The following is a 20,418-nucleotide window of genomic DNA, read 5'->3' on the forward strand; positions in this document are numbered from 1 at the left end:
TAGAACTCATATAATTTGCTTAGGCAATAACAAATGCATACTTTATGTATGGTCTTCAGTAAAGTACAGTTCTTAAGATTTTTGCTATTTTATAAAAAATAATTGTCCGTGTGAAAATGCTTTTACAGTGAATGTTGGGATTCATGAAGTAAGTGGCAAAAAGAAATGGAGATCCTGTGGCACTAAAATGGAAACCTGTGAGGAGTTATAAAGGTATTCCCCAATTATATTTGTGTATGTGAAGCGGTGAAATACTGAAAATGTCAAAATGGTCTAAAAATTCAGAAACAGTTTATTTCTGATTCACCCAGATATCTGCCGTCTGCACTCCATGACTGCTAACCTCCAAGTCTCAAATCAAGTGGTGTCTATTATTTGCTTAGGTATAATTATTTCTTTTGATTAATCCAGACCGTACATAAACCCCCCTAAAATGAGAACCTATTTCTTTAAATTCTGAACTCACCAACAAAAGTTGGTAACTTCATTATTCAAATATGCAGTTCTTATACATTTCAATAGGCTTTTCATAAGCTGAGGCTTAGTATGCAGCTTGATTGAAGATAGTTACAAATTTGTTTCATATCCACCAGAAATAGGTCTTAGTTCCCTAAACTGTAATGCCTTCGCCTTCACTACAAAGCATATAGATTTTGTTCTCTGTGTTGTGAGGACCTTACTCTCCTGAACTTCTGGAAGCAGCAAGTAATGTTCAGACTGGGAAGAAATAACATTTGTCCTCTCCAAACACTGCTCTGTATCCATGGAGGCAGATATTTCAGTCTAAATCCATGCAATTTTTATTTAAAAAGTGCAAAGCACTGTAACAGGATTTTTTTTTCACAGTAACAGAACCTCAGTTCTGTAACCAAATGGAGTCAGCCTAGTTTAATCAGGCTATCAATCACTCTGTGGAAACTAGAGAGGAGGCAAATTTTTTTTTTTCATCTCCTGCAAAGGCACAGAATACACCATCAGAATTTCTCAGTGTTGCAATGGATCAAATTTGGCATGAGATGTCCACCAGAAGGTAGAAATATCAGGCTTTGTTACTTAACCCACGACAAGGCATTTGTAACCCATGATGGGAAAAAGGCACAGATACGCTTACGGGCCTTCTCAAAAATTCAGGAGGGTAGAATGATCATTAGAATATGATACCAGACTGCTAATCAATCAGACATCAGCTAATACTTATTGCCTGAAATTAGGTCTTAACATCTTTGTGCAGATAAATGTTATAGTTTGATGAGGAAAGAAACCATCAAAATGTGCTTGCGGAGCATGATTGCTCTGATTTCTGCAGTGTGTGAACACAGCAAGGAGAGTGACAGGATTGAGGGTATTTCTCAGCCTAGCAGCATAAGTCAGTAACAAGTTAAACTCTGTTGAAAAATCTTCTTTCTCTTTAATTAGCATCTCTTTGTATATTAATAAAGTCAACTGGCAATAGGACACTGTGTTAACACCTTTTCTTTTAAACTTAGTTGTTTCTCATGTGTTTATTAATTTTTTTTTTCTCAACATTAATAGGGCAAGAGCCTTTGCGTGTTCCTTGTGGAGACCAAAGAGAAAGTTATGATTTACAACGCCTTTATGTGCATGTCTTGCTTTGGAATTAGTTTAATGACTCTTGTGGTGAAAATATTCAGACATGGAAATCCTCCAGATTCTACAATATTTCAGAATATTTCCCAGAAAGTACTTAGGCCAATAGAAATTTCAGGAGTTTGATTGGGTGGGTAGTCTCAAAATTATTTGGGATCAACGCATATGTCGACTACTCTTACTATCCTGTTATTAAATAGTACATTACTGAAGGAAGCCATATAGAACTGCAGGTATGGAAATGAAGAATTTTGAGTGAATTCAGGCTTTCCCACATAATTAGGTGAACATCCACGCATTTTCCACAAAATTAGGTGAACAACTCAAGGAACTCAACTTCCTTTTCCTCATAGAATCTTGCAATAGCAGACATAGTCATAGCAGGTGAATATGAAGTAATTTCAGCATGTAACTTTTCTAACTGAGCCCAAAGAAAGGCAGTCTGTTGCAATGTACCGCTTAATGAACAGGTTCCACTTCCTAACTCTTTTTCACCTGAAATAATTTGTTTATGACTTTCCCTGGTCTTGAACTAGAGGTAGTGTAGAATTTGGTGTGCTCATTTGCCTGTATAATGTGTCATCGTTACACTGCTTGATTCACATGCAATGTAAAGGACACTGCAAGGCAGTGGAAACCTCTTCTGCCAAGGACATTCTACTTTGGTTTTCATATAATTGTTCCTGAAGGAAAGGAATTTACCCAATGAATGAACAAAAGGTGTAGGAACTAGGTTTTGAAGGAAGTGTCTTCCTACAAACAAGGAGTTTGTTCCATGACTACAAAAATAAGGACAAAAAGTTCTTTTGAGTTCTAGTTCACAGCCGTGTGGTAAAATAAGTGTATAAACTGGTTGTCAACTTGTCAACAGAGAATAAGAAAAGCCTTTAAAATAAACATAGTTCCCTTCTCTCTACACCTGCTTTATGAAAATTTTTTACATTCAGATCTTGTACATAAATACTTTACTTGTTTTTGCATTAGCATGGCTTCTGTCTTCACATATTTTGATTCAGCTAGCTGACAGCAATATCCCTCTCTCTTTGAATGTGATAGTCCTAGGGTTAGAAGTCAATTTCAGTGCCCAGAGCCCTGGTACAGAGTTCTAGAAGGGAGGCAGGTTCTGTTGGCAACTCGGTTGGGCTGCGGGGCTCGGGGCTGCTGAATTGGTGCTGGGTGCACCATCAGAGCCAGGCTTGCCTAGGAGCAAGCAGCAGTCTGATAGTTTAGTTAAACACTGGAGCTTAAGAATTAAGGAATCAGTTCCTTTTTCTACCACAGGATTCCTGTTTGACCACGCTAATAAATATCAATTTTTTCCTGGAGTAAGAATTGTTTTAAAAGTATCATAGAATCACTTTGAGACCGACTCCAACCCTACCTGTCCACTAGTAAACCATATTCCTGAGCACTTCATCCACCCATCTTTTAAATACCTCCAGGGATGGTGAATCAACCACTTCCCTGGGAAGCCTGTTCCAGTGCCTGAAAATCCTTTCAGTGAAGAAATTTTTCCTGATATCTAATCTGAACCTCTCCTGGTGCAACTTGAGACCAGTTCCTCTTATCCTATCACCTGTCACTTGGGAGAAGAGACTGAAAACCACCTTGCTACAACCTCCTTTCAAGTAGCTGTAGACACTAATAAGGTCTTCCCTCAACCTCCTTTTCTCTAGACCTAACCCCAGTTCCCTCAGCTACTTCTCATAAGCCTTGCTCTCCAGTCCCTTCACTATCTTCCTTACCCTTCTCTGGACACACTCCAGGACCTCAACATCTTTCTTGTATTGAGGAGCCTAAAACTGAACACAGTATTCAAGCTGCAGCCTCACCAATGCTGAGTACAGGGGCACAATCACTTCTCTGGTCCTGCTAGCCACGCTCATTCTGATACAGGCCAAGATGTCATTGGCCTTCTTGGCCACCTGGGAACACTGCTGACTCATATTCAGCTGGCTCCTAACCAACAGCCCCAGGTCCTTCTCTGCCAGCCAGCTTTCTAGCCACTCTTCCCCAAGCCTGTACCACTGCGCGGGGTTGTTGAGTCCCAAGAGCAGAACTTGGCACTTGGCATTGTTGAACTTCATACTGCTGGTCTCAGGTCATTGATCCAGGCTGTTCAGATTCCTCTGTAGAGCTTCCCTACCCTCCAGCAGATTGGCACTTCCTCCCAGCTTAGTATCATCTGCAAGATTTCCAAGGTATGTCACACTGCAGACAGCAGTGCAGTAGAGAAATATCTGAGCTAGCTTTAAAGAGGAAGAATAATACCTATCATACCAGGACTCTATACACAGTAATTTATCTCTATTGCTTCTGTTAGACAGACCAAGTTGGTTATTTTTGCATCATGTGGCAGTTTGGCAGTTTATGCTGAAGACCTATTCTTAGTATGGTAATATGTACCCCACATAAATCTCAAGCCACTATGGAGCTTGTGATTATAATCGTTGAACAACCACTGAGATATAAAATTATGGATTCTTTTGTCTGTGACCATTTCTTCTAATTTAGGCAACATTGCCTTCTGGATCAGACAGTGACACCTCTACCTATGGCACAGCAAGGCTCATTCTCACTGGTTTCAATGATCTTACTTGTTTCAGACCGAGCTATTACTCAGCACAGTTACAATGATCGCAGTTTGGCCAATAAAGGGAAACCACCAGGAACTGCTGAAACTATAAATTATTTTTTTTATTTTCCCAACATTTCCTTAATTTCCTATTGGGACATTTCAGTTATCTGATTCTAACCAGATATTTTCAGTGTGCTACAGATTTCAGGAGGTATGCACAGAATGGCATTGTGAAAGTTGCCTTGGGCAAAGATAGGGAAATATGAAAGATGGGGGTTTGAGAACTCTAAGGAACAAACAAGGACACGAAGAAAGAATGGCAGAGGGTTAGAGTTGTGGTACAGTCACAGAAATAGCCTCCCACTTGATCAACATTTAAATAATTAAACAATTGTGGCACTTCTTTTATCTTTAAGTTTCACAACGGACAGTGTAACTGAAAGAACCCGTTTGGTTACATCTCTGCTACAGACAAAATTTTAGGCTCCCCGAGGATTCAGAAAGGAGTATTTTTATCAGCTCATACCTGGTGCACGTTTCAAAAGATCACAGCGATGAACATATGGTAGGTCTTTTTATTTTTTAAAGAATTTTGATTCAACATCAAGGAGATGATTCTGCAGCCAGTGATAATTATGCACAGAAAAATCCTGGGGTTTTAGTTTTAAACATAAAACAGTGCAATAATCCCTATAGGCTTGGTGGTTGCAAAAATCTAGGTTACCCAGACCCACTCATCTCAACCAGTACAAATTCTGTGATCTGTGGTTGTAGACTTTCATGAGTTTTGTTTTCCAAAACCTGACGTGTGCCTGCAGTTTTCTCAAGTGGCAGACTTCCTTCAAGTGAATGATATAGACAAAGGGAAAATTTGTCCACTGTTGAATTACAGCTTCAGTTTGATCACTTTCTTTACTGGCTTTCAGGGAATAAGCAAGACCAGAAGCAGAATTATCTCTTTCTACTAGTAAGATAACTGTCAGTGCTGAAAGCAATAAAGGAATTCAGAGAAAAGGCTGGTCATGATAGTACTAAAGGACTGCTTCTAGTGATATCATACACATTGTCGATCTACTCATGTTCTTTTCTCGACTTCCTCATACAATCATCCACGGAGACATTGAGTCTGTGTAACTTGGTAGTTCATGTCCTCTGAAGCAAACACCTAAAATACCCACCCTAAGACTTTGTTCTTTTCCACTAAATAAAAGACATACATTTGTGAAAAAGTCAGATGTGGAGTTACTTTTACTGTGCATCCCTCCGTATAAGGGGTAAAGGCAAGGTAAAGGCTATGGAGTGGCTTTAAAAGCATTTGTTGTGTGGAACATAAAAAAGCAGAGGATATTAACGAGATTGTTTTATCCTTGTAATGTATTACAATTGGAGAACATAAAGATTGTAAACTAGGCCTGTTTCTTAATGTATATGAATGATGTCCAGAAAGGATAAAAAAAAATATGACAAAATGTTCAGATGACACAACATCGTTCAGAATAGCTGGCACGTACAAAGTTTGGAGCACCATGCAAGTCTACTTGAACGAGCATTCTAAGAAAAGTCAGTTCAGTGTCAGCAGCAGTCAAAGAAGGACATAATATATAAGACTGAACAAAGAATAGGATAGACAATTACCCTGAGAAGTTATATCAGGTCTATTATTACTATTATTGCAGTCATGAGAGAACTATTAGAAAACGATTCTAAAAAAAAGTGCCTGGGTGTTCTAGAATAAGGAAAAGGAGAGTCAGGTAATAAAAACAGTGAGCAACAAGAGATAATGGTTTTGCTAGTTTGCTCACATTTCGTTTATCCTTCTAGGTAAAACATACAAAATATTAAGACTAAGGAACTGTGGATAATCATAGAACCATAGAATTATTGAATGGTTTGGATTGGAAGGGGCCTTAAATATCATCTAGTTCCAAGCCCCCTGCCATAGGCAGGGATACCTTCCGCTGGGTTGATCAGGTTGCTCAAAGCCTCATCTAACCTGGCCTTGAACACCTCTAAAACAGAAAACCAGGGTTGTGAGGATATCATCCAATTCTTCCCATGTCTTAACAGAGGACCTAACATGCCTAAAAAATTACATAAATGTTTGGTTTATTTGATATGCAAAAACGTCAACTGGGATTGCATAAATTTCTTCATTTTTATGTTCCATTGCTTAAGAATTTTAGTTACAGAATCATGTCTAATATATAAACTGAATCTTCTTTACAAAAATTAGTTCGAATTAGTTCTGAACTTACCTATAGTAGACGTGAAGAACAAGTGATTTTAATCTTTTTTTAACAAACTTTTACATATTGAAAAGCTGCTACCATGTCTCTCAGTCTGTTTTCTCCTAGACTAAGCAAACCAAATTCTTTCAACCTCTCTTCATACACCATGCGTTCTAAACCTCTAATCACTCTTGTCACTCTCTCCTGGACTCCCTCCAAGCTCAGTTTTTTCTTAAAGCATGGCACTCAAATCTGGGTAAAGTATTACACCAGTAGTAGATAGACCAGGATAATTATATCCCAAACCTCCCATGCAGAAATACTTTTTCCACATCTTGGGTTGAAAATTTCTCTTTTTTTGAAAGAACAGCACATTTCTACCTCATTCAGTCTGTGGTGTTGCATAATAGTCTTTCTATTTGCTGTCATTTTACATTTATGCATTTGATTTCTCCTTTCTGTATATATAATTTTCTGTTTTTTCCCTTGGAAAAATAATTAATAAAATTAATTAATAATAATGAATTAATAATAAAATTAATTATTAACAAAACAGTAATTGCCAATTTAAATGTTTTGTTTTGTTTTATTCTTCAAGGTTATCTTTAATCCTCCCACTCATTCTTGACGATCACCAGTTTTGTATCTCTGCTTTCCAATTCTTAATCCAGGTCATAAAAATATTGTATATAGTTCAATTTGACTTCTGTTTTTATAGAGTGCTATTTTTGTATTGTCTTTGAGTATTGTTTTTTGAACCAGTTGGTCATCTACCATGTAATTATTCAATCTGCTTTGTATTCCCTTGATTTGCTTGCAATTGTCTTATACAACAGCACAAAAATCTTTACAAATGTAGAGATAAATCCACATTGTCTCTTCCATCTTATTCCAGTAACACTGTCAAAGAAAGAAAATAGATAGGGTTTTGTCTGGACAAAGTCATGTTTGTCTTCTATTTGTTTACCTATTATTGGCTAATAATTTGGTTAAATAAGACAAAATTAGTCTATACTTGCCTATGTCCTTTTTTTAATGTTATTTTTACAAGTCAAGCACTCTGTTTCCCATTTCTTGGTCTTGTGAATCCCCTCCATATTGTATGAGTTCCTGAAGATAATCAGTTAGAGGATTGGTTTGACTAGTTTGTTGAAAAGTCCAGAAAAATATATCTGTCTATGAAAACACATCTAGTCTAGGAAAATACATCCTCTCACCCCACCTTTACCTTCCCCTCCTCGTCCCTTCTTTTCCCTTCATTTACTTTCACTTCAATTCCCTTTCCTTCAGTTCCCTTCCCTTTGGCATTGTGTCCTTTTCTTTTTTTCAATTGCATTAAAGATGTCCAACCAATGTCGGTTCTGCATTGCTTATGCTTCATGATAATTTACTGCTATGCGTTTAATCTTCTCTGTCTTATAGATGGCCAGGTCTTCTGAACTTCATTTTTTTTCTCAGAATTCTTTCCCAAGAAAACTTTCCTTACTGAGCCATACTATTGCTCTCAAAGCAATCTGGAACAGAAAGAATGATATGAAGAAGAGGAATTGACTGACCCATCAAAACTTTTCTTTCACAGTACAAAAGAAAGAAAACAAATAGTGATACTGAAATTTGGTAAATTTCAAGTTAGTGAAAAAAAATTTTTTTCTCCAAATAAACATTTTGTGGAATTCATTGCTGCTAGATATTCTAAAAGCAAGAAGTCAAGTTCACACAGGGGTTGGATTTAAAAAATAATAGTGATATAAAATTTTAAGCTTCAGGGGAGAGGTTCATATGAGGATTGGATTTAAAAAATAGTAGTGATATAAAATTTCATGTGTAAGGGAAAATCCAGCCACTGTAATGTCTTAGAGTAGGTACTCTCAAAACATATACTATTTCATTTTTTTCCCTTTTTGCCCTTTTTTTTCTGAAATATCTGGGGTCAACTACTGTCAAGATAAGAAAATTCAACTGCTAATCTGATCCAGTTCATCTCCTTCCATGGATAATCTTGGCATTTAGCTTGTCTGCAAATTCTTTCTAGTCTAAACACCGGTAAGGTTAAATGCAAACTATAAATATAAAAGCATTGGCAGGCCAAAAAAGGTTTTGAGGAACAACTTGATAATGGCACAAAACCTAACAGTAAAGCCTTATTCAGACTCATCAAGAAACAAGAAATCTGCCAGAGAGTCCATAGAGCTGATAGATGATGAAGGTGCAAAAAAGGAGCTCAATGAAAAAAAAAAAGCTTTAGCAGTTAGAAAAACTCAAAAAATTCCTTGTATTTTCACTCTCAAGGGGCGCAGAGACAGTCCAGCACTGGAGTCTTTCTTTGAACAGGACAAGTTTGATGAACTGTCTCAAACAAAAGTGTGAATTGAAGAGGTTTTAGAGCCTGCTAATAAAATGAACATTAACAAACCTCTAGGACAAGACAGTATTCACCCAAGATCCCTAAAAGTTCTCAGTATGTTACTTCACTGTTGTCTACTTAACTCTGTCTCAGTCCTGGAGGCATGAGAGAAAGCAAACGTGAAGTCAGTTTCTAAAGAGGACTCCAGGGGAGCCTCTAGGCCCTACCTAGATAAGCCTCATTTCTGTACCAGGAAAGCTGTTTGGAACTGAAAGGTGTGTTAATCACCGTGTACAAAGGGAAAACAAAGAATAGGGATACATTGACAGTGGACAAAGGCTACAAGAAAGTACTCAGACATCTCTGAGCTCATGCAATTGAATCTCAATGCAAAATATAAGGTATGCAAGATAAAGTATAAGGTATTTAAGGTATACCTGGAGAATTATCCTAAATATAAATTAAATAGCAGTAACAGAATATCAGGTAGCTATTACTCTACCAAAAAAATAAAGAGATTCTGGAGATATTGTGGCTATTTTTTTCTGGAAATCTCAGGTCAATGCTGTACTGTGATCATTAAGTACTGATAGCATGTTAAGAAGCTGTTAAATGGGCAGCCTCTGCCTCAGGAAATCCCTAATCCATGCTAACAGTGGCAGGATATACCAGGAAAAGCACTATTCTCTCCCTGCCCTGTTTTTCTGGGGCTGGTTGGGTTTGTTTCTTTTTGAGTCCCCTATTACCCCACACAGGGCAGTGGGATAGACGGATGTTTCATTGTCTCTGGTACAAACATGCTGACGTTCACATGAATTATCACTAGATTTGCAGGCTAGTCTTGAATTCACACTGAAGAACCAGCCACCAAGTTCCGCAAGCCATACAGTGATGTATTCCCCTCTGGAACATTTTCTGTTTCTGATTAAACATTTCTGGAGTTACCTGAGAATTTATGGCTAGATTGTACATAAACACATTTTTTTAACCAGCTAATGCAGCAGATAAATCCATGTTTAGGCACCTAAAACTACAGATAAAAACATGCTTAGGTGCTTAAATATCTTTAAAATATGGTCCTATATGTCTTTGAAGATGATGCCAAGACTTCTGTGGACATCATTAACATAGGGCTGAACTTCAAACATATTTAGCAAGATTCAGATAATGTACAGAACCCATCTTGGCACAAGCTCCTATAAAGGTCAAGAACTAAAAAAAGGAAATTCTCTTACAAAGATGGAGTGTACTAAGATTCTTTTGGGCAATAGAAAGTCAGTTCTGGGCCCCCCTTTATCTTGATGAATAACATAAGGGTAATGAAAAAAAGGGGAGACAGATAAGGAAACAGAGATAAGAAAATAGATAAGAAAAGAAAGCCAAAGTTTTTAACATTAAATGCCTTTAGAAAGTAATATGCCAGCTGTGGAAGTGAGAAGAATATAACAAGTTTCAAAAGGAGCATTTTGGATATTGTTTTTTTAACACAATGGAAGCACCTGAAGAATTCCTCACAGGTATGAAATAGCTTTAACCTACAAAGAAGAGCGTCTACAAAAGAAAACTCAGAAGTCTATCCCTTTTTAGGTAAAAAATAGCAGTAACACAGAAGATAAGAAAAAAATGTTATCGATAAACTCTTGCAGATTTCAGTTGGAACAAACTTTGAGAAAATATATTTTGTAACAGAGTATCAATAGTACGCCTTATTTCAGTCCCTTTATTTTCACTGGATACTAATTTGTGACAGAAGAATCACAGAATCACAAAATGGTCAGGGCTGAAATGGGCCTGTGGAGATCATGTAGTCCAACATCCCTGCTAAAGCAGCTTCACCTAGAGCAGCTTGCACAACTCATTTTGAAATCTCCAGAGAAGGAAATTCCACAACCTCTCTGGGCAGCCTGTTCCAGTGCTCTGTCACCCTCACAGTAAAGAAGATTTTCCTCATGTTCAGGTGGAACTTATTCTGTTCCAGTTTGTGTCCATTGCCCCTTGTCCTGTCACTGGGTACCACTGAAAAGAGTGGCCCCATCATCCTGACATCCACCTTTTAGATGTTTAAAGCATTGATAAGATACCCTTTCAGTCATCTCTTTTCCAAGTTAAACAGACCCATGTCTCTCAGCCTTTACTCATAAGAAATGCTTCAGTCCCCCACTCATCTTTGTAGGCATTTGCTGGACTCTCTCAAATATCTCCATGTCTTCCTTGAGCTGGGAAGCCCAGAACTGGACACAGTACTCCAGATGCAGCCTCACTACGTCAGAGTAGAGGGGAAGGACAAATCTCCTGGACCTGCTTGCTACACTGTTCTTGATGCACCCCAGGTTAACATTGGCCTTCTGGGCCACAACAGCATATTGCTGGGTCATGGTTATCTCGTTGTTTACCAGGACTCTCAGGTCCTTCTCCACAGAGCTGTTTTTCAGCCAGTCAACCCCTAACCTGTATTGGTGCATGGGGTTATTCCTCCCTAGATGAAGAATCATGCACTTGCCTTTTTGAACTTCATTAGGTCCTTCAGCCAGCTTTCCAGCCTGCCTAGGTCTTGCTGAACAGTAGCACAGCCTTCCACCATATCAGCCACTCCTTCCAGTTCTGTATCATCAGCAAACCTGCTGAGGGCACACTCCGTCCTCTCATCCAGGTCATTGATAAATGCGTTGAAGAATACTGAGCTGTGTACCAGCCTTGAGAGAACACGGCTGGCCACAAACTTCCAACTAGACTTTACACTGGCAATCACAGCCCTCTGAGATCTGCCATCCAGCCAGTTCTCAATCCATCTCACTGTTCACTCATCTAACCCACACTTCCTAAGCTTACTTGGGAGAATGCTATAGTGTCAAAAGCCTTGCTGGAGTTGAGGCAGACAAGATCCATTGCCTGGCAGGGACACAGTTTCAGTACGCATTATGAAAAAGGATTACAACTCTATGGTAGCAGACTGCGGTATTCTGGCACTAATCAATCTCTGACTTTGGTCTTAAATCAGGATCATTGGCGACCAAATAGCTTTCAGAAATTCCTCAGCTCTCTCTGTTGTGCTGTGAAACTGTTTTAATGAATGTATACTGCATTTGAACAGTCCAACAACTATGCCCTAAAATCTGTAGCAAATTTACTTTTTAAAATGTCAGTAATAGCTTTTTACAGATATTAACTATTTTTCCAGTGAAATAAATCTGGTGTGTTTGTCATTGTGTTCTTTCATTTTTGACTTGCACTTTTTGTTGCCACTTATGCCTGTGCAAAACACATTTTCTACCACAGTGAAGTATAAAAATTCCTAATGTAAACTGTGGAGGTGTAAATTAATTCACCTGGGGTTCAGCCAATAAAACATTAAGCACTATGTGTTGTTAAAAGCATGTCCATTTTTCTTATGTTAGCAGTCAGAAACTACACTTCTCCAGAGATCACTCTAGTGATAGAGAATATCCTGATAAAATGGCCTAAAACAACACCAGGAAGAACAAAGGTGGTAGTAACTGTCTGTAAACCATAATTTACTAATAAACCAGGATTACTTGGAGGATTTGTACAAGTGAAGTGAAGAGCAATCACAATATGCAGTTCTAGCTGATGTAGTCAATCATTTCCACAGCTACACCATTTGATTGACTAAATGCAATGCTGCTGCTATGACTTTCTTTATGTCCAATATGGTTTTTATTTTGCATTTTATTGGTGTTAAGGCAGCTACTTAATTGCACTTACATAAAGATTATCAGTTCCATTTATTATGCAGGGCAAAATATACTGTGATTATTGTAAAGAACTTCTGATGTTATTTTCTTGTCATTTAAACCATTTTAGTAGCTTTCTACATCCGTAAATATGACACCTGTTTTTCTCGGGAAGTGCTAATTAAAGAGCAAAACAGAGCTTAGGATTATATATAATCTCTATAGCATGTGCAGCAACAAACTATGTAAACTATTTTTATCTCACATTTCTTTAAATAGTGATGACCTTAGTCATATATTCAAATAAAATATAGTTCATGTTCATTTTACATTTCTAATAAAAAACTTAATTCTTTTGTTTCTTTGTCAACATTGATTTTATTAACCTCAATTTACAGAAATTCTTGCTTAATAGTCAGCAGTTATCATAAGGTTATGTAAATGAGAAAGAAACACGGTATTTTCTTACATTCCAGACTGAAAAATAATGCAATATCTCAGAGTCGACCCCTGGCAAATTCTTTCCCTGAGTTCCTCACTTTGGTATATTTTTCCAATTTTGTTATATAATGTAATTAAGAGGAGTGGTGGAATTAAAATACAGTGTTTACTCATAAAGACTGACTGGTCTCAGGAGACTATCTCAAAAGATTTAAAACTTTAATACTTGGACAAAATTAGTTCCTGGTTTAACTCTTGGTAGATACATGCAGGGATGAAATTGGTTCTTTTCTTTTGCTGAAATATATTGAGATGATTTATCTCTCTTTTATTTAGTTTGTCATCATCCAAAACTTAGAAAGATGTAGGAATATTACTGACTATCGCTTTAAATCCCATCCCACTCAAAAATCCTTTGAGTAAAGTAAGGCAACTAAATTTAAAGTTTCAAATAAGACAATCCTTGCAGTAAAAATCAGTCACTTATCAGTATACTTCCATGCAGCTCATTCGGAATTCAGAATTTGGAACACAAATTTAGAATATTGAACATGGCATTATTCATTACCTGGCACACACTCATTCAAGGCAGTTAGCCAAACAAGCTATCTCTCTACTTACAGGTGAAACAATGTTCTTGAGAATCTTAAAAATTTGAAAACATTCATAAATCAAAATACGAGGGTTTCTAAGAGGAAAGCTAACATCATGCCAATTTTAAGTTTACTGGATAGAAAAACAAGTCAGCAGTTTAAAAGGCTTCTCTGACAGGCACTTCCACATATTCAGACGATATCAATTAGTGTCTGTAGAGTGGACTTACTGACTATGATAATTCAATTGGTATGTTTTCCAGATGCAAGGAGACCCTTTTTTTTCTCTATTTGTTCTAGACCACATCAAAAGAACAATTAATATTGAAGGTTAAGACATGAATCAGAGTATAGAATAGGTGCTTAAATATGAGTTTGAAAACCTGTCAGGTCCAGAACCTTTTTCCACAGTGGTCATCACTATCCCTCACAGTGGTTTACTCTACCAGCAAGCTACTGTTCCCTTCTTTTTGTGGCAATACATGGAAATGTGTGTCAGGACTGCAGTGTTGTGAAGGGCTGGTGGAAACTGGCCCAGAAGACAGAAGGGTGGCTCTGGCCTCATAACCTGCTCCTGGGGGAGTGAGCAGCCTCCCAGCCCATACACCTGCACGTTGGCCATTGCTCTTCTTACACCCCCTTCACCCTTGTCTTTTTGCTTGCATGAGCTGCATGTTTCCTGGGATGGTGGGTGGGAGTGAGTGCTTGCCATGGGTCCAGGAGGAACGTTCCCATCCCACCAAGCTGCTGTAGACATGGGCGGCCTCATGCCCATGCAGGCAAGGAGATCCAAAACCAAGCTAAGTAGCCCAGTAACTCTTCATTAAATCCCCTTACATGTCTGCGGTGCAATAAACAGAGGCGGGGTTAGATGCTCTGAGGCATCCTTCTGTTATGATGCTTGTGCTCACCTCTATCGCTTTACCTGCAACATAGTCCTGGCTGAGACTGAATAGAGATCTCTGGGGCATCTTGAACAATTGTGGTTAGAAGGATGAATACAAGAAGTGATATCTGACTAGTTTAAAAAAAATAAGCTATTAACACTGTTCAGCTCTTTGTTTCTGCGGCTCTGGCTAAATCTGCTTTAGATTATGCTGAAAACCACCACTTCATTCATAATGCCCATGATTCCCAAGACTCTGAGTAATTTCAGCATGAATATTTACACTAATGGGTGTTTTGCCACTCACCTTTCATTCCTTGGTATTCCTTTTGTGGGATAGAGGCCTTAAAATCAGTCATCCATCAGGAATCAGGAACAACAGTTTAAGGCTTAGATAATCAATTATACCCTATGGACAACAAGTATTAAATATGATTGGCCCCCATCAGTGCTTAAAATATATATTGGTTGTGATAACTTTCAGTGGAAGTCAAAGGTAAATACCTGTGAATAAAATATATCCACATTGATATTGTGTTCAGTTTATGAAACAGCAGCAAAAAGATACAGAAAAAAGATCCTAAATTCATGGGAAAAAATCATTCATAACAAAGAATTTAATCACATCTGCAAATATTATTCTGTCTGCTTGGAATCCCCTGGAGTTTCAGCTGGATTAGTTCTCCTTCACTTCCTGTCCTAAACATTTGTTTTATGTTTCTGTCTCCTGCTAAACAGAAATTGCCTTTCACCTCAGTAGGTGCCAGCATTTCAGTGATGCATGAAGAGTTTCACGTATGTATCCTATACAAAGTTAGACAAAGATATAAGGATCAATAAATGGGCAAGTACGTAGTATGTTCATTAAAATAAAAGTCAACATGTACTGTGGTATGCTTATAACCTCAGTTGAATTTGTATCAGTAGAAACTAGTATAGCTAATTAATTTCAATAAAGCTAGATTGATGTATACTCTTCTATAGATAGAATGCAATATTTCTGTAGGTCCTTCAATTCATAAGGATCCTAAAGTGCTTTCTGTTTTAGTAAAAATCTCTTATCTGTATGATATTTGTATAGTATGTATGAATAGTACTTAAGGAGTACATTATCTGAGAAATTTTACCATTTTTCATAAAATAATGTGTTCAACAGGTAGTTTTATGAGGTGTTAGAGTAATTCTATGTGTAATTGAAGACTATACATGCTTGAATAAAGAATTAAAAAATGGCAATATTTATCAAAAGCATGTTCAATTATTTTATTCCTTTAAAAATGTGACCAGCTTCAATTAATTCCTATGTAAAGAAATACTAATACAGCTCTAATGCTAATGATCTTGCACATTTTAATCACTGTTTCCTGCCTTCTCACCCCAAAGAGAATAAACATCTGAATGAAGTCTCCTATTAATTTTACAGTCCAGAGATAAAGAGATGTGAAATACAAACCTTGTCTCAGACTCATTTTGGTGTACACAAAGAGACATTAAGTCCCTTCCAGGATCTTTTACCTGCTTGCAGTTGATAAATGTCAGTAAATAAGATCTACATCTTAAACACCTCAGCAGAATCAGTCAACAAGAGGTGCTGACAAATCATGGGTGCTTTGTACTCTGCTGGCCCTTCCCTCACTCAGAGTTCCTCCGGGGTGCACAACCCATCTTTCTTCCTTTGCTACAGCTCATCTCACCATTTCTTTTAAACTACTGTAGCCTTTACTGGTGCAACCTACCTCTTGCAAAATATCATGGTGATTAGCTCCTTAAACAAGAAAATATCAGACTCCTTTCAATGCCCCGCTCACTCTAAAGGGATTTAAACATGTTCTCCACTGGCCAGGAGGACTTGTTGGCTTGGGAAAGGTGGGGTTGAATCTTAAACACTGCTTAAGGACCTTTTCTGTATTTGAGACCAAGCAAAAAAACAGAAATAAATTCTGAATCAGCTTTCGGAAGGCTGTTCTTCCTCTTCTCTCCTCTCCCTTCTTCCTTATCTTCTCTCTTTGCCTCTTCCTTTCTCATCAGAGAAACCATGTTTTATTTTGTTCATCTGCTGCACCCTCAAGAATAGGCTAGGGGGTCATAATTGTTGAATCAGCCATCTTCCACACTTACTGATACAGACAGTGTATATCTAAATAACAATGTACCTCTGATGTAGACGTAGCTCTTTTACTAGAAGCAGTAATAATTTAATGAATAAGCACCAGAAATGGTTTGTTAACCTCTTTGTGATCCTGCACAATCGAGATTTGCCTTATAAGCTACTATTAGTGGTACTAAGATTGTTACAAAAGACTTCATAGTGTCTTATGCTGGACAGGTTCTTGCAGCCAAAAAGACAATGATTTATTCAGTGTTTTAAAAATTATGATCTACCATGATCTTACCTAATTTCTTCTTATTGGGATTCTTCTGCATACATTTAAATAATGATCAAATCTTCCTTCATCTTTATCTTTTCATGGTGCTCATGCAGCTAGAGTGATATCAAGGTATAAAAATTCAAGCATTATTCTTTTTAAAACCAATTTTTCTTTTTCTGTAACTGTATGGTTTAATTCCATGTAAATTAATTTCACTTGGGAAAGTATTTTTTCACGTCAAGTATCTGTTAAATGCTTCCTTTTACACCCAACCTGCTGGCAAAAAAAGTTAGAAAGCAAACAAATGAGATTATTTGCAGTGAAGAGACAGGATGCCAAAAGAGCATAGTATATAATTGGAAGAGGACAGGAGAATGTTTAAAATAAGTTCAAGAACAGTGATAAGACTAAAGATGATGTTATCTGCTGGACAGAAGAAGCCATTAACATACACCAGAGTGTTTTCAATCACTTAATCAGAAAACCCTTTTCCTGAGCACTGTTTCTTGTCCATGTGCCATGAACAAACATAAATATTTTGAATTTCCTGCATCCTTCACTCTGATAATGGGCTCTTAACTGTAAGCCCTTCCCACCTCAAAGAAAGAGCTAAAAACAAATGATAAAACACAACCCATAGAGATGATTTCTAGACCAGATGAGCTACGGGACTCAAGTATGTGTTCAAAATGTCTTTTGCACTACATTGTTAGTCCAAGTTTAATATGGATGCAATTTCAAATGAGAGGCAAGAAGAAAAAGGCCCTGGTTGAGGATGAAACTGCTCCCAATGAGCTAAAATGACTAAATTATCACTGACTACAGTGTTAAGTGTTCAACAACACAGAAACAAGACTTTAACTGTTCTATTTTTACATCAAATACTACATTTTAGTTCTCAATGAAATGACATTTGATTTCAGAGAAATATAATTAGAAAAAGACAATCTTGTTCTTTTTTTGCTTCTTCATACACATTATATGTTGGGGAAATGTTCAGGAGCTCAGGTATATACTTATTCCAAAGAAGATCTCTGAAAGGTCTTGAGGATGTCATTTTCTCTGCTGCTGGAGTTTTTTCAGCAGTTTCTCATGATTCAAGGAGCAAATTTAGCTGATGCTAACTCTTCTTTAGAAACAATGACTGAATTATTTCTGTAACCTTACATCTCCATCAATGTTTCTTGCATATGCACTGCACATATTCACTCTTTTTCCCTCTTCTCTTACAGCTCAGTGGCAGTGCAGTATCCTGCCCCATGCTTACAGCACTGCAATAACGCATTCAAATATTGCATCAGGAAAAGGCAGGACAGCATTCAGTCTATAACAGTCAGAGTATATTGCTAGAAACATTCCAAGTTTGGCAACAACAGTATGGCTTCGGGAGCTGCTTTCAGATAATTCTGACACCACTGATGCAATGTGTTCCTTGGTCCAAATGAGCTGTATCAGTAATTTAAATAATAATGAACTAGAAACTGCACTGTGTGTTTCAACAAATAAATCAAAGTGGAATACTTGGGCATCAGGTGAAACTAACTTTAAGTGATCATTACATAGGAAAAATCGATCCATTTAAAAATGGTTTTGTACTGCTCCAAATGACCAGGAGACAAATTTGTTTGCTATGTTACAACAAATAAAAGAAATCACAGACCACAAAGTAGATTGATCACTAGTCAAGATTTAACTGCCCAGAATTACATAGAAATAAATAGTACCAAATAGTCAGCTAGTGTATACAGCTACAGTGCACTGAACAATACCAACTTGAATCAGGTAAGGATCTGGCTGCAGCACCAGTTCACGAACTTGAAAGTGGTAAATTGCATGGCTTTACTTGAAAAACACACTTTTGGACAAAAGTTGTTTTAAACTCTGATTTAGATTACAAGAATATAAAATGTATATGAGACAAACCCTCAAAAGGGGTATTTTGGCACTGAATCAGAGTCTCAGAAACATAATTACTCAGATCCATTAAAATATTTGGAAATATTGTACCATGGAAATCATGTGCAAAATCTGCCTTTTCCCAGATGGCATGTAATAATTTTTTGCTTTATACTTTGGTATAGGAGATCATGAGTGATTTTTTTGCTATCGCAGAATGTATTTGTGGACTCATGCTTGTATTCCAAGTAAAACCAAACAAAACCTCCTTGAATACATGCAGAACACAGAATGCAGAATCAATTTCCTTTGTTTGTGTGTCTGAGCTAGCAACAGGAAAATGTATGAGACTTTCAGGTTTGTGACATTTTCCACTTGTTTTTCTAACAGGTGAAATGTACTTTTATAATAAAAAGGTGAAAAAAAATTTTTCTGGGGAAACTGCTAAGGAAATCTGATGGCTAATTAGGACTGTTTTCTCATCATAACATTTCTTCTCATTACTTAGAAAACTGCTACTAATCAAATGTATTTCTGAAGTACTACAAAAGGATTTGGCATTAAATTTCAAGATAATTGTTGTTAAGTGCAGCTTGTTTCATTCTTAGTCTTCATTTTAGTCTGGTATGGCTTTATTCTTTTTCTGTGCACTGGCAAATGTGCAACATTGTTTGTTATGGAGTGTGGGACATAAATATGAATCGAACTTGTTTACATATGATTTGGATTTGGGGGGGAGAAATTACTTCTCAAACAATCAGCCTTAATAAGTGCCACAGATATGAACAGAATGCAAAGTTGGTTTGTTTTTTCATTTTAAAAAATGTTGGTTGAATCACATCAAAATCTCAAGACAATTCCAAGATGAACTGACTCTGAGAGTAAATGACCTCTTCATCTCAGTGATAAAGTTCCAGCCAAAATATTCTCTCAGCCTGAGACGTGATTCATTAGAAATATGTGCATGGTGTGGAACTCTACTCTCTATCTGGCAGAGTCCGGCCTGCAGACTGATAAGAAGCAAATGCAAATGTCCTGATAAGAACTGAATGCAAATATTTATGATATGATATTCCCTGGGAATTATGTGCAGATAAAACAAAGTGTATTATTTTCCCGCTTCTCTTTCAGGTTTGCCAAAATGCCCTTTTTCGCTTTCAGAATTTGCATTTCTTCAAAATTGATTCGGCTTGCGTATTATGTTAAGCTATTTGTTTGCTAAGGATGGTAATTAGTTACTGTAATTACAGCAATGACAGTTGCTAAATTGTTTTTAAAGCATTACAGTGAGCCTGTGCCAGAAGATTGCAGTATTTTTTTGGATTTAAGCAGAGGCTGGAAAAACTCCCACTCTAAGGCCAGCATGGGATTTTCAACTACAAAGCTGCTTTTCCTGATTGAAATATTTTTTTAAGAAATCATTAATTTGCATTGATTGTAAATGCTAACTTTAAATTTTGGTTTATTCACAGATCACAGAAATATTAGTGATAGTGAGCCCTGTGGGAAAGGAGATACAACGGGGACTCCCATCGTAAATAAAAGTGAAAGCTGATAGCAGAGGAAAAATGGTATAACTATTACTCTGAGCCTGTTAATTAAACTCTTTAGCCTGTTTTTAGATAAATTAAAAACAATCTAAAAATGCCTGATTGAAAGTCATTCCTGAACTTTTCTGAGGTGCTTAGAGTTAAGTAAGAAACTCAGAAACAACTATATTCACCAAGTCTTTATTGTAAAGCACTTTCTGAATTAAGACAGAGCAGAAGGAGAAAATAGACAG

The sequence above is a fragment of the Cuculus canorus genome, chromosome 2 (assembly GCF_017976375.1).
Source record: "Cuculus canorus isolate bCucCan1 chromosome 2, bCucCan1.pri, whole genome shotgun sequence".
In the NCBI taxonomy this organism is placed as follows: domain Eukaryota; kingdom Metazoa; phylum Chordata; class Aves; order Cuculiformes; family Cuculidae; genus Cuculus; species Cuculus canorus.